Raw genomic sequence first — 15483 nt, 5'->3', positions numbered from 1 at the left:
ATTACATTCCAGAAAGGGATGTTCCCTCCCAAGGAGATAAAAGATCCATGGATGCTTTTATCTCTGGGACTGTGTTGGGAAGAGGAACAAATCCATGCATATGGCTGGTGTGAGGTATAAATCCAAGCAGCCCAAGTCACAGAGTGAGTCCACATCCTACTTTTGGGGCCTTTCACTGAGGCATCACAACAGAAGAACTGAAAGAAAATATGGTGGTTTGAAGCTGTATGTACCTAGAAAAACATGTTCTTAAATTTAACCCATCCATTGTAAGTAGGACCTTTTGATGAGGTTCTTCAGTTAAGAAGGTATGGCCTCTAGGATGGGTTTTAATCCTATTTGTGGAGTCCTTTATAAGCTGAGTGAAATTCAGACTGAGGGAGAAAGTTACAGGGAGTAAGAAGCTGAAGTCAACAAAACCCGGAAGGGAAAAGAGAGACAAGGAGACACTGCCATGTGCCTTACCATGTGACAGAGAAGCCAAGGATCACTAGCTGTCAGCAATGCCACAGTCTTTAGGGAGAAAGCATCACCTGGACAATGCCTTGATTTAAACTTTCTTTTAGCCTCGAAACCACAAGTGAATAATTTTACATGGTTTAAGCCAACCCATTTCATGATATTTGCTTGAGCATCCTAGAAAACTGAAACAGAAAGTCCCCCAGGCTGCACAGGGCCTTCACTAAGTGCAAGGGAGTGGCCTTGAGGCAGAGCAGGAGAGCTGAGAGAGCTCACTCCCTGAGGAGCATGGGGCCCTCACTGAAGGCTGGAGGCAGGACAGCATGGAAGAGAGCAATCCCCTGAAGGCATCCTGGGCCTTCACTAAGTTCAATGTAGGGGCTAGAAACTGGACAGGAAAGCTGAAAGAAATACTTGTGAGGCACAGAGAGCCATCACCAAGTACAAGGCAGTGACCAGCCAAACTGGGGGACTGGAAAAAAATACTGAAAGAAATTGCTAAGAGGCAAATAAGGACTTCACAAGGCTTGTTGAGGGCTGGGGGCAGGACAGCAGAGTAGAGAGAGAGCTTCTGAAGCATGAAAAGCAAAGCATAGAGCAAGAGAAGAAATGGATTCCCCAGTAAACCCAATATCTGGTAGATGGGCTGTAAAACAGAGGAAAAGCTCCTACAGATTGGAAAGCTGGTAGGTGGAAGATAAAGCATAGAGAAATCTCTGAAGTCTGTGATGCTCAGATCCCAAGCCCCACTGAAGGGAGAATCCTGATCCAAACCTCAAAATTTTTCCAAGCCAATTGTGAACTGAATGTAATTAAATCTGCAACATTGCTGAGACATAGTTCAACTAGAGATTATATTGACTTGGCCTGACAAAGAAACCAACATGCCCTTTTCTGGGATAAATAATTATCTACTTTAGTCTGTACTCTTCTATGAAGGAAAGAAGGAAGAGAGGTAGGTAGGTAGGGAGGGAGGAAGGAAGGAAGGAAGAAAGGAAGGAAGGAAGGAAGGAAATGGACAAAAATCATGATAAAAATTATCCAGTAGAAGCAGACCACCGATAACCTCAATGTTGAAAATAGCAAGCATGGACTTTAACATGTATTATAAGTATGTTAAATAGAAAATATAGACAATATGCATGAATAGATGGGGAATATTAGAAGGAAACTATAAGAATCAAATGGAAATTCCTCAAATAAAAAATATCATAAATGACAAATATATTTGATGAACTAAAGAGCAGACTAGACACAGCAGGAGAAAGAATCAGTGAACTTGAAGACAAGACAAAAGACAATAGAATTTATTTGAAGTTTATTTGAAATAAGCAAAAAGAGAAAAAGAGAATGAAAACACTGAAGAGAGCATCCGAGAACTGTAGAGCATAATCAAATGGTCTGACACACATGTAGTTGGAGTCTCACAAGGAAAGGAGAGAGAGAGATTACAGAAACAAAATAGTTGAAGAAATCATGGCCAAGAATTTTGCAAAATTGACCAAGGAAATCAGCCCACAGATTGAAAATGTTCAGCAAACCCCAATCAGAATAAATATAAAGAAAACACCTAAGCACATAATTGTCGAAATGCTGAATAACAAAGATATTGAGAAAATCTAAAATGCAACCAGATTAAAAGGACACCTAATATTCAGGAGAACAACATTGACACTAATTGTGGACCTTTGCTGAGATACAATGGAAGCTAAACACAGAGTGGTGTTGCCATAAGCTAGATAGGTGAAGCAGAATATAGAATCTAGAAATTAACTCAAATTAACTCTGTGGTCAGTTGGTTTTTCACAGAGATGCCAAGAAAATTCAGTAGGGGAAATGGTGCTGGAAAAACTAGATAGATCTATGAAAAAAAAAAAAAATGAACACCAACCCCTACCTCTTTCCATGAATAAAATTAATTTGATATGGATAGTAGATCTAAATGTAAAAGCTAGGACTGTAAGTCTTCTAGAAGAAAATACAGACTGCACACAGATTTCTTCTTAGGACATGAAAAGCATTACTAACCATAGGTGATAAAATTGGTAAAATTAAAAATTCTGATAAACAAATGAGTTTTTGAAAACTAATAGGCTAGCCACAGACTGGGACAAAACATTCACATTGTATGTAAATGGCAAAGGGATTATCCAGAATATATAAAGAAGACAACCCAATTTTTTCAAATGGTAATAAAAATGCTCTGTATCTGATTTGGGTGGTGTTACATATGTGTATTCAATTATCAAAACCCATCAAACTATCACTTTAGGATCTGTTCCTTCTGTTGTGTAAAATTTAATTTAACTAAAAACTTTACCAAACAGCTCTTTTATCAGACAGACCTGAGTTCTGGACTCTAGTTCCACCATTTACTTAGCAGTGACACACTGAGCTTGTTTCCTCACCTGAAAAATGAGGATTACAGCAACATGTACCCTGTTAGGGATGCTTTGAGGATTTAAATGATGTAATTCATATAAAGCACCTAGCATAATGCCTGGCATATATAGTAAGTGTTTCCTTAAATGTCATCCATTATTATTATCTCCCTCTCCCTCTCCCCCTCCCCCTCCCCCTTCCCCTCCCCTTCCCTCAGTTGAAGAAACTGGAAATGGTGATATAATTTGTCCAGTGACGTTGGTAATTTGGGGCAGAGTTGGATCCAAACAGTTCAACTCCAGAACTGCAGCAATTCCGCCACTGCTCCTAATGAATCTCTAAACCCTATATCAAATAGTTTTGCAAAGCTCATGGAGCATTAATTGTGATTGATTGATCAATTAATTAGGCCAACACAGACATGATAGGCAATTAATCAATCTTATAGTACTGAACTGTACTGTAGGAAGATTTATCAGTCATTGTTGCATAGGATAGCTTGAAGCAGTCATGAAGCAATTAGAAGAAAGAGGTGATGCAAGACTCGGGGCAGTAACAGTGGGAATGGTAAAGAAAGGATGGATTCCAGAAGTTGGACAGGTGGATTCTTGATAACTTGGCAACTGTTTGAGTGTTGAGGGAGAAGATGGAGCCAAAGATGACTCAGAGAATGATAGGATGGTTAAGACATGTAGGAACACCAGGAAGAGGAATTGGTTGTAGGATGGGGGCAGAGGAAACAATGTATGAGCCCAAGTGAGCTGAATGTGAAGAACCAGTAGGATGAGTAAGTGTGGTGACTAACAGAGAGTCAGCTATGGAAAAGTGGGCCCAGGGGGGCAGATTTGAGAGCAGAAACATTAGTGATAGCTGATGTTCCCTAAGGGCGTGAAGCAAGAAGAAGTGTGAGAGCTGAGGACCTCCACTAGGGAATGGCCATGATTGGAAGGTGGAGGAGAAGAAACCTTGGAGTAGGGTGATGGCTGACTTCCACATAGAATGATGGTGCTGTGATCACTTGGCCAACTGGACATATGTTTTGTGCTATTTTCTTAATGCAATTGCCTTTTTCTTTCCCTCATGGAATCAGACATATGACAAAAGCTTTTGCATTTTGTAAGCTTGAAAGGGCTTTAGTGCCATTACAGAAAATTAAGGCCCAGAGATAAGTGACCTAGTTAAAGTCACATGACCATGAAGTGGTAGGGCTAGAATGGCAACCAAGCTCTGGGGTATTATCTTGTAACTTTTCTCTTGTTGACACAAAAGCCATTTGTTGAACACTCTTCTAGGTGCTTTGTAGGATAGAAAAGCAATGTTAGATACTCAAGGAAGGAGTGACATCATCTACATGGTGGCGAAAGACATAAGAAATAAAAGGTATCCAGATTGGAAAGGAAGATGCAAAACTTTCACTATTTGCAGATGACATGATCCTATATATAGAAAGTCCCCCAAAATCAACAACAAAGCTACTAGAGCTAATAGATGATTTTCAGCAAAGTGGCAGGGTAAAAGATCAATATGCAAAAATAAGTAGTGTTTCTATATGCTAGTAATGAGCAAGCTAAGGAGGAAATCAAGAAAAAAATTCCATTTACAATAACAACTAAATGAATCAAATATCTTGGAATAAATGTAATCAAGAATGTCTTGTACACAGAAAATTACAAAACATAACTAACAAAAATCAAAGAAAACTTAAATAAATGGAAGGACATTCTGTATTCATGAATTGGAAGACTAAATATCATTAAGATGTCAATTTTTTTTACATTTTCAACACAATACCAATAAAAATTCCAGCAGCCTTCTTTGCAGAAATGGAAAAGTCAACTGTGAACTGTGTTTGGAAGGGTAAGGGGCCCTGAAATGCCAAAAGCATCTTGGAAAAGAAGAATGAAGTTGGAGGATTCACACTTCTTGATTTGAAAGCATATTACAAAGCTACGATGGTCAAAACAGCGTGGTCCTGGCACAATGATAGATATATTGGCCAATGGAATTGAGTTCAGAGTTCAGAAATAGACCCCCAAACCTATGGCCACTTGATTTTTGACAAGGCTGCCAAGTCCACACGATTGGGAAAGAATAGCCTGTTCAACAAGTGGTGCTGGGAGAACTGGTTATCCATATGAAAAAGAATGAAAGAGGATCCCTATCTCACACCATACGCTAAAATTAACTCAATGTAGACCAAAGATCTAAATATAAAAGCCAGGACTATAAAACTCCTAGAAGAAAACATAGGAAAGCATCTTCAGAATCTTGTGTTAGGCAATGATTTCTTAGACTTTACACCCAAAGCACAAGCAACTAAAGAAAAATAGATAAATGGGACCTCTTCAAAATTAAAAACTTTTGTGCATCAAAGGACTTTGTCGCAAAAGTGAAAAGACAGCCTACTCAATGAGAGAAAATATTTGGAAGCCACATGTTGGATAAAGGTTTAATATCCAGAATATATAAAGAAATCCTACAACTCAACAATAAAAATACAAACAACCCAATTTAAAAATGGCCAAAATGCTTGAATAGACATTTCTCTAAAAAGGAAATACAGATGGCTAAAAAGCACATAAAAAGATGCTCAGCCTCATTAGCTATTAGGAAAATGCAAATCAAAACCACAATGAAGGTTTCACTCACTAAATTTATTCTTCAGAAACTTCAATTCTTCAGAGAACTCCTATGCCAGCTAAATCCCAAAACCCAGAGGCAATAGCCTCTTCAAGAACATCAACTAGATGTGTCCCCTGTTTTCGTAAAGTTGACACCCCTTTTTAACATGAACAGCTTAGGGTGGTCACTGCCTAGACATCCCTGATGATTGGGAAAATGATTAAACTAGAGGTAGGGGTAGAAAGAGACAAGATAGAATTTAACAAAGGATTATGAATACTGAATCTTTATATATTTTTCTTTTTCTTAGTTGCTGGCATATTAGAATAGCTAGAAGGAAAGAATTGAAATGGTGGAACTGTAACCGATAGCATCATTTGAAATTTGTTCTATAGCTACTTGTTAAATTGTAATTTGAAAGCTATCACCTTTTTGTATATATATTTCGCAATAAAGAAATAACTGAAACTATGGTACTATAACTCATAACAACTTTGGAAATTTCCTATATAACTGCTTGTTAAAGCATACTTTGAAAGATGCTACCTTTTTGTATGTATGTTATATTTCACAATAAGGAAATAATTGAAACTGTGGAACTATAACCTACAATATTCTTTGAAATTTATTCTCTAACTACTTGTTAAATTTCACTTGGAGAGTTATTACTTCCATGTATATATGTTATATTCTACAATAAAAATATGATTAAAAAACATGAGATACCATTTCACACCCACTAGAATGGCTATTTCAAAAAAAAACGAGAAAAATACAAGTGTTGGAGAGGATGTAGAGAAATAGGAAGAGTCATCAATTGCTGGTGGGAATGTAAAATGGTGTAGCCATTGTGGAAGACAGTTTGGCAGTCCCTCAGGTAACTAAATATAGAATACCATATGTCCCTACAATTCCACTACTAGATATATACCCAGAAGAATTGAAAGTAGGGACTCAAACAGATATTTGCACAATAATATTCATAGCGACATTATTCACAGTTTCCAAAAGATGGAACCAACCCAAGTGCACATCAACCAAAGAATGGATAAACAAAATGTCTGTACATATATATAATGGTATATTATTCAGCTTTATAAAGGAATGAAGTCCTGATGCATACGAAAACATGGGTGCACCTTAAGGACATTAAGCTGAATGAAATAAGCCAGGCATGAAAGGTCAAATATTGTATGATCTCCCTGATATGAACTAATTATAATAAGCAAACTCATAGAGTTAGAATCTAGAATATAGGTTGCCAGGGGACAGATTGGGGGTAGAGAATGGAGAGCTGATCCTTAATTTGTATACAATTTCTATTTTGATTGATTGTAAAGGTTTGGAAATGGATACTGGCGATGGTAGCACATTATTGTGAGTGTAATTAACAGCACTGAGTTACATAAGTGAACGGGGGTGAAAGGGGAAATTTTTGGTTGTGTATGTTACTAGAATGAAAGTTAGAAGATAAAACATGGGACTGTATAACACAGTGAACCCTGTTGCGGGTGATGGACTGGGGTTAATAGTACAAGTATGAGAATTTTCTTTCATGAATTATAACAAATATATGACTCTAATACAAGGTGTTACTAATAGTGTGGTATATGGGAAACAATATACCTAATGTAAACTATGACTGTAGTTAATAGTACTATTTTGATAATCTTTCATCAGCTGTGGCAGGGGTACTACACTAATGCAGAGTGTCAACAATGGGGGGTTATGGGAATGCTACTTTTTTATATGACTTTTCTGTAAGCCTACAACTTCTATAAAATGATTAATAAAATGATTAATAAAAGAAAATTATGCTAAGTGAAAGAAATCAGACACAAAGTACTGCATATTGTATGATTCCATTTATTTATCATGTAATATAAATAAGTCTATAGAGATAGAAATAAATTAGTGATTATATAGGGCCAGGGAAGGATATAGAAATTGAGATGTGATTCCTAAGGGGTATGGGGTTTTTCTTTTTGGCGTAATGAAAACGTTCTAAAAAAGTGATTGTGGTGATGAATGCACAACTCAGAGATTATACTAAAAGTCATTCATTGTACACTGTGGATGGATTGTATGGTATGTGAATATATCTCAATTAAAGTGCTTTTAAAAATTACATTAAAAAGATACTCAAGGAAGATAAGCAGGCACATAATACAGGTGGGTAACAGGGCTCTTTATATGACATGCCAAAATAAGAATAGTCAACAAGGACCACAAGACAGTGTAGTGAAAGAGAGCGTTAGTGAGCTCGGGTTGCCTGCTTCATGGATGAGTCAGACTTGAACCTTAAGGGATGCGTATAAAATGAAATGGAAAGACATTTGGGAAACAAGGAAGAGTGTAAGCCAGGTTTTTAATAACCTGCATATCAAATCCTGTTTCAACTTTTTTATTGGCTCATTTGAACCTTGTATCCGTGTGAAAAGAATGGCTTAGTTTTGTGCTAGTGTGAGGAGAGATTGTCCAGAGTCAGTTAAGCTCAGAAAAATAAACCCATTGAATGCAGGCCGCATTCATTCACTCATTCATTCAGCAGGCATTTACTGAGCAACATGTACTGGGCAGACCAGCAGGTATTAGAGATGCAAACATGAATAAGGCAGGTCTCCTGCTGTGTTAAGAAACAACTTAATACTCTTCTTAGAAAGAAAAATATAAGATATATAATTCTCTGCTTTAAGAAATACTGCAGTTAATGAAACATTGATAGAAATCAGTCATATCTGAAGATCTCTTACAAATGTTGACTAATTTCTGAAAAATAGAACTAAGACCATCTCTGCCCATAACACAATTAAGTAATTAAATTAGGGGGTGATAAAAGAGTAGCCCCCTCGCCCTCCCCACCCCCAAGGAAAAAAGCGAAACTTTTCTCTTAACCTTTGAGTCAAAGATGAAATTAAACTCAACCTGCAGAATATCTAAAAAATACCATAATTGAAATGCCATATATCTCAGTCTATGGGATACCACTAAAATTGTTCTTCTTGAAAAACTTATAGCCTGCGATGACTTCTCAGGAGGTTAGAAAACAACAACAAAATTAACCTAAAGGAAACATAAGAATAGAAATAAAGATAATAGCAGATGTTAATTAATTAGAAAGCATGGAAAAGGAAACCAGAATTGACAAATGTATCCAAACAACAACAACAACAACAAAAAACAGAGGTAGTATTGGCTGCTTAATTAGGAGGGGAAAGGGAAGAATTCACTAATACAGAAAATTATAAATTAAAAATGACAAACAACAGATGCAGAGGAAATTAAAAGATTCATAAATAGTACTTTGTGAACTTTTCAGTTTTGCCAATCTAGCTGAAAGAAATGATTTTCTAGGACAATATGAATCACCAAAAATTGACACCAGAACTATTACCAAACAATCTAACTAGCTGTTTAGCCATGGAAGAAATAAAGAAAGTTACCAAAGAATTTTCCCTGGAAAAAACACAGACCCAGGTGATTTATGTTGAATTTCTTCAAAATTCCAATGAACAGGGAAATCCTAACTATAAAAATGTTTCCATAGAAAGGAAGGCTTTCAAATTATATTTATGAAGCCAGCTAGATACAGTACCATAACCCAGCAAGTTAGAACAACACCATAATACATACCACCCTTATTTGTATCAGTGTAAAAATCATGCATAGACTATTACAAAAAATAATTCCGTAACATAGTACCATGTAACATTTGAAAAGAATGATAAACCAAACCAAGTGAGTTTTGTCCCATAAGTGTAAGGATGGCTACATGGTAAGAAGTTTATTAACATAATTTACTATATTTATAGGTCAAAGATATCAAAGTTCAATAATCACCAAAAGACAGTTAACAAAATTCAATAATATTCCTAACAATTACCGAGAAAGTAGGACAAGGTGGATTGTTCTACTTTAACATTGTTTAAACAGTATGTATGTGTATGTCTATTTGTAATCAAAGGCCAGCACTGTAATTTAAACACAAGAACATTCAGTTTAAAGTTAAGATTCAAAAAAAAGACAAGGTACCCATCACCACTATCATTATTGGGGATTCTAGACCAGGGATCAGTAAACTATGGCCTTTGGACCAGCTGCCTGTTTTTGTAAATAAACTTTTATTGGAACACAGCTGTGCTCATTCATTTATGTTATTAATAGCTACTTGTACACTATAACTGTGTAATTGAATAGTTGTGGCCAAGGTTTATGGCCCACAAAGCCTAAAATGTTTACTATCTGGCCCTTTATAGAAAAAGTCTGTCCATCTCCTTTCTAGACAATACAAGAAGACAAGACAGAGAAATAAGAAATACAATTAATTTAAGGAAGCAAAATTATCATTATTTGCAGAAGACACAGAAACCCAGGACAATCTATTGAACAGAAGATAGAGACAATAGGAGAATTCAACAAGATGAATGCTTACAAAATAAATTTCTTAAAATACCGTTATGTTTTTCCTTTAAAAACGATAAAAAGTTATAGTGGAAGAAGAGTTCCCATTTAGAAAAGCACAGGAATGATAACATTTCTTAGAATAAACTAACAAGAAAAGTGTGTATGTAACAGGAAGAAAAAATTAAAACTTTTCTGAGGCTCATAAAAGACTAAAATAATACACATATTAGAAAAAATATTGCCAGTTGTCACTGATTTTACATAAAGGTTTTACAAAAAACAAGCAAACAGCAACAAAAGCAACTTGATTAATCTATAAATTCAATATGATGCCAATTAAAATATCAGTAGGCTATGGATTGAGTTGGTGGGATAGTGGGGACTTAAAAATGATATAAATAGAATAGATGCTGATGGATACATATAAAATTATGTATTGATACATGTGTATACGTGAGCCAGTACACACATATATATTTTGATCTGTGTATATACATGAGCTAGTACAAATATACATGAGCTAGTACACATATATTTCCTTGTTCTGTCAGCTGAGAGGGCCTAGAAGCCATGACAGCCCAGTATCAACAAGCACACCCAAAATCCCAATCTTGGTTTCTAATACTGTTCTCCAATAAAAGGGATCAGGGCTCCTTGGAGAAATGGCTCAGTCTAGGACTGGGGCAAGGAATATACAAGAAGATCCTGGAGAATTTTGTAATGCCAGAATTTAAGGAAGTGCTCAAAAAAACAAACCAAACCAAACCAAACCAACAAACAAACAAAAAAAACCTGCAATCAATGATGTGGGCATGTCACAGGGACACTAGAGCCAACAGAGAGCTCCCAATGGCCAAAGCTGGAACAATTTGAGTACAACCCAAAGTATAAAATAAATATCCATGAGTCCATATTTATGTAATTATATTATTATATAGTTATTATGTTATTGTTTTTATTTATATATTTATATAATTTATAATATAATTTTTATATATTGTATTATTTATGTTAACTTAAATAAGTAATTGCTAAATAAATATGGGTGGGGTACAAATCTCTTTGCAGAATTCCAACTAATTTATATCGGTATTCTCCCCTAAAGAAGTAGATTATGAATCATGTCTTCCTTCCAGAGGGTACAGTATGGAAAGGTGGAAAAAGACCAACTTCAGGGAGGACAATCCGGACCAACACTACCTCACCCAGGGGGGTCAAGGTTAACATCATCAGTCATAAGTCATGTTGCTGGCATGGTTGCTTGACATGATGTGAGGAGAATGATACTTTATATCTGTGGTCTTTTAGTATCTCCAGAGTGTCAGCAAAACTCTGCTTTTATAGGGCTCCAGTAAACTAATCAAGACCCACGCTGAATGGGCAGGGCCACACCTCCATGGAAATAATCTAATCAAAGGTATTACCCACAGTTGGGTGGGTCACATTTCCATGGAAACAAGCTAATCCAAAGATTCCAACCTAATCAACACTAATACGTCTACCCCCCACAAGATTGCATTAAAGAACATGGCTTTTGGGGGACACAATACATCCAAACTGGCACAAGGGGAAAGTGGGTGTGGGGTATACCAGTCTCTGTATTATCTTCACAACTTTTCTGTAAATCTAAAACTATTCAAAAGTAAAACACTTATTTAAATTAAAAAGTAACACAAAATTCAATGTGAAATATATAATAAGATGTATAGGTTATCTTCAATAAATTTTCCAGATCATGTCTGTAAAAATCTGTATTTTAGAAAAGTTCAAAAAAAGGTACTAAAGGTCATCTGAAAAAATAAACGTCTGAGAATAAACGAGGAAAAAACATTTTGAGGAGTAATGAGGGAGTTCCAGTTCTACCAAATATTAAAGCAAATTATGAAACTATATTATCAGAACAGTTTGTTACTGGAAAAGAACTAAGCGCTTAAAATGTAACAGAACAGAACTCAGAAACAGAATTTAAATGATAAAGATGGCATTTTGAATCAGTAAAAAAAAGATGGATTTATCAGTAAATATTATTGAGACAGCCAGTAATTTGGAAATCTGGCTGCTTACCATGTTTCTTTCACCAAAATAAATTCCAGACAGATCAGATATTAAATGTAAAAAACAAATCAAACCACAGTAATAAGCAAACAGGAGTAAATTTATTTATACTCTTGGACTGGGGGAAACTTTTTACAGTCAGACAATGAAACCTAGAAGCCATAAAGGAAAACAGTGATAAACATGTTTTTGAAAGAAATACTATAAACAAGGCTTAAAGAAATAGAACAAATAGCAGGAAATATTTGCAACATGTGACAAATCACTACATTCCTTTTATAAAGTGTTCTAACAAATTTTTAAAAATGTTTATCTCCCCTTTTCCCCCTTAAATATAACACAGTAGAAAAGGGGCAAATGAAACTGGCATTCTCATTTTTTGTGTGTGGGAGTAGAAATTGGTGTAACTTCCTGGGGGGCAATTTGGCAATATTTACCAAAGTTTCAAAAGCATATTCTCTTTGACTCAGCACTTCCACTGCTAGGAATTTCACCAAAGTATAGGTGGGTAAATGGACAAGAATGTTATTTAACATTGTTGATAAACACAAAACTCTTGGAACCACGGAAATGTCCACCAATAGGAGCGAGGATAAATGGGTTCTCCTGCACCATTCAGTGGAATTCTGTGCAGCCTTTAAAAAGAACAAGATAGATCTGCATATGGGAGAAATTCTGAGAGATAACATCAACTTAAAAAACAAGGTGCAATGTCCTGCATGTGTTTGTTCTTATATACATGAAAGTATTTTCAGGAAAGATTCGTAATCAGCTTTTTTAAGAGCAGTTGAAAGTTTACAGAAAAATCATGTAGAAACTGCAGGGTTCTCATATAGCCCCTCCATACCCACATCCACGCAGCTTTCCCTATTATTAACATTTTGCATTAGTGTGGTACCTTTGTTACAACTGGTGAACCAATATTATACTTATATTACAAACTGTAGTCCACAGTTTACATTAGGGTTCACACCTTGTGTTATGCAGTCAAAATAAGCTTTTTAAAGTGGTAACCACCTTAAAGAAGAAAGCTGGAAGTGAAGGACTGGTGGCAAGTGAAGTTTCTTCTCATTTGCTAAGTTTTTTTCACTGAAACTTTTTTACTATGTGCATATGATTATTAATTATTAAAATTATAAAATATAAAATGGGAACAAAGTACAAACTTTTTCAATAAACATTACAAAATGTAAACACTTACATTGCTTATATTGCTCTAGTCCCAAATTACTGTCTCTGTAACTAGTATTAACATACTGAGCTAAAATAAATGTAGCCCAAAGCCAGAGATTTAGTGTTTTAGCTAATGGGAGTGGCTTTTTTTTTTTTTTTTTTTTTTTTAAACCAGAAAATATATAGCTTCAGTTGGGTTTTTGAAAAACTGAATGTAGTTCCCGGATTCCCATGGAGTTGGAGGACTCAGCGGGGTCAGGGAACCCGGATTGGGAACCATTGTTAAAGTCGGAAGAACACTGAACTGTCAGTGTCAGGGGTGAACACCTTTGCTAGCCGCTGGCCACCACCAGCTGGCTAACTGTGACTTCACCGCGTCCTGTATCCTGCCCTGGCCTGATTTTCTCCTCTGTAAGATGAGACTACTGGATAAAAGATGGTGGCAAAAGACCTTTCTAGTTATAAATCCTGTGATTTATGAATATTCTAATCCATAAATTTTGAATGGCACGAAATCAATTGTGAAGACCACAGTACCCTGCTGATGTAAAAATTATTCTTCAAATTGCACTTTCAAGGACCAAAACAGTGTCATACCCAGGTCCTGATTATATTTTATTAAGGGCTGGTGGTTTTTCATCTCTAACAGAGGGGAGCTCAGAGCTACTTTTTCTCACTATTTCTGAGTCTTTCAGGTATAGCTTCTGCTTCCATCTCTCTCCCTGGAGAACCTCTTGCATCATCATCATCATCATCTTATCGTCATCATCATCATCATCATCTTTCCCATTTAGCTCTGCTTCTGCCCCCATATTCATCAAGAAAGTGTTTCATGATTCTTGAGTAGAAGATATCATGGGAAACAAACTATCTCTTTGGAATAGTATTCAATAATAATAATTCTTCCAAAGACTTTTCTCTGTATATCTGTATCTTGCTCAACTTTCAGTTTTCCATCTAAGTGTGGAGAATGGGGAGTGTAGATAATCTGCAGTGTCATCTGTATTTGGCTTTAGAATGTGTTTTCTACTTAGTTTTGTGTTCTATATCTGAGATTCTGGGAACTGACTTTAAACAGAATCTTGCAGCCTCACAGTGAAGACAGCCTGACTCAAAAGTAAATAAGAAGCTTTCCAGGCTCCCCAGTTTTTTAGATTTGCTCAGCTCTTTCCTACAATAACTCCGTGCTTGGATTAGCCCACTTTCTGTCCAATCTTGCCAAAACCGTCCATTCCAGTGTTCCTTCGTGTCAGGAGGTGGTTACCATTTGGGTTTCTATTTCCAATTCAGGCAAAGATGAGTAAATAGTATGAAACATCACTTGAGTAAGTGGTTAGATGGGAGACATTTTCAAAACAAATAATTGAGTCGAATGTGGCACCCACTGTCAATAAACAGGGAAGCAAAATTCCATAATTTTCCCTGACTCATGTGGAGTTGACTTATATTTTAATTGGGGTGGGGAGGAGACAAAAAATAGAGTATTCAAACTTACTCAAGTTAAAAAAGAATCGATTGCTCCCTCCTCTATGCCCCCATAGCCTTACATTCTTTCATTATAGCAATTTTAATAACTTAGCCTAGTAGAGCTTAGTATAGTATAGTGTGGTGTGGTGTAGTACAGTGTGATTTTAAATGGGAGGAAAGGCACTATTTTCATTCATCCTTGAATCCCCTCTACCTTGCTTGTCCAGTATTTCACATATGGTCACTGTTCGGCTGATATTTGTTGAATGAAGAGGTCACCCCTGAATGCAGGGTTAACCCTTGAGCCCTTAAGACCCCCCCCCACACACACACACATTGTGCCCCTGCTTCTCAGTGTCTCAAACACCTTTTACTGTCCACAAGACGGGGAAAAATTAGTTTCTTCAACTACTTTCACATAAAGTGCATTTGTTGTCACTGAGACAAGTGCTTCTAAAATGTTACTGTGCACATGAATCAACCAGGGATCTTGTTAAAATGCAGGTTCTGAGTCACTCATTCTGGAGTAGAGCCCGAAGTCTTCATTTCTAACAAGCTCCCAGGGGATGCCAAGGGTCCTGGTCCCAGACTGCACTTTGGGTATCCAGCATTTGGAGCTGTGTGTTCTGCAGACTGACTGAGTGCTTCAGCAGGGTGTCACACTGAAGATGACATTTAATATTTCTTATACACAGAAAGAAGAAGAGGTGAGGAAGGGTTAATAGGGTTCCGTGTGAATGATGTTCAGAAGGTGAGAAAGGAAAATAATAAGGGTCTTGCTTTGTATGCAGTGCCTCAGTGCAGCAAACAGATCTATAGTGGGGGTCGGGTCAGCAGGGTCAACCTCTGAAACCCCCACAATGTGTGGGTGACGCACAACAGCTGTTCAATGCCTCATACCCCCATTTAGGGCCAGGAGCG

The 15483-nt window shown here is 36.5% G+C and overlaps 1 protein-coding gene across 6 annotated transcripts in view; it reads left to right on the top strand.

The window, feature by feature from the left end:
- Positions 1-15483, top strand: part of LOC119545490 (aminopeptidase O (putative)) — a 358623-nt gene that overhangs the window by 157893 nt on the left and 185247 nt on the right. The gene's annotated exons all lie outside the window — the stretch shown is intronic.

Source organism: Choloepus didactylus, chromosome 10 (genome assembly GCF_015220235.1).
Source record: "Choloepus didactylus isolate mChoDid1 chromosome 10, mChoDid1.pri, whole genome shotgun sequence".
Taxonomy (NCBI): Eukaryota; Metazoa; Chordata; class Mammalia; order Pilosa; family Megalonychidae; genus Choloepus; species Choloepus didactylus.
Note: the sequence above shows the minus strand (reverse complement) of the source record. Positions and strands in the feature narration are given on the sequence as shown.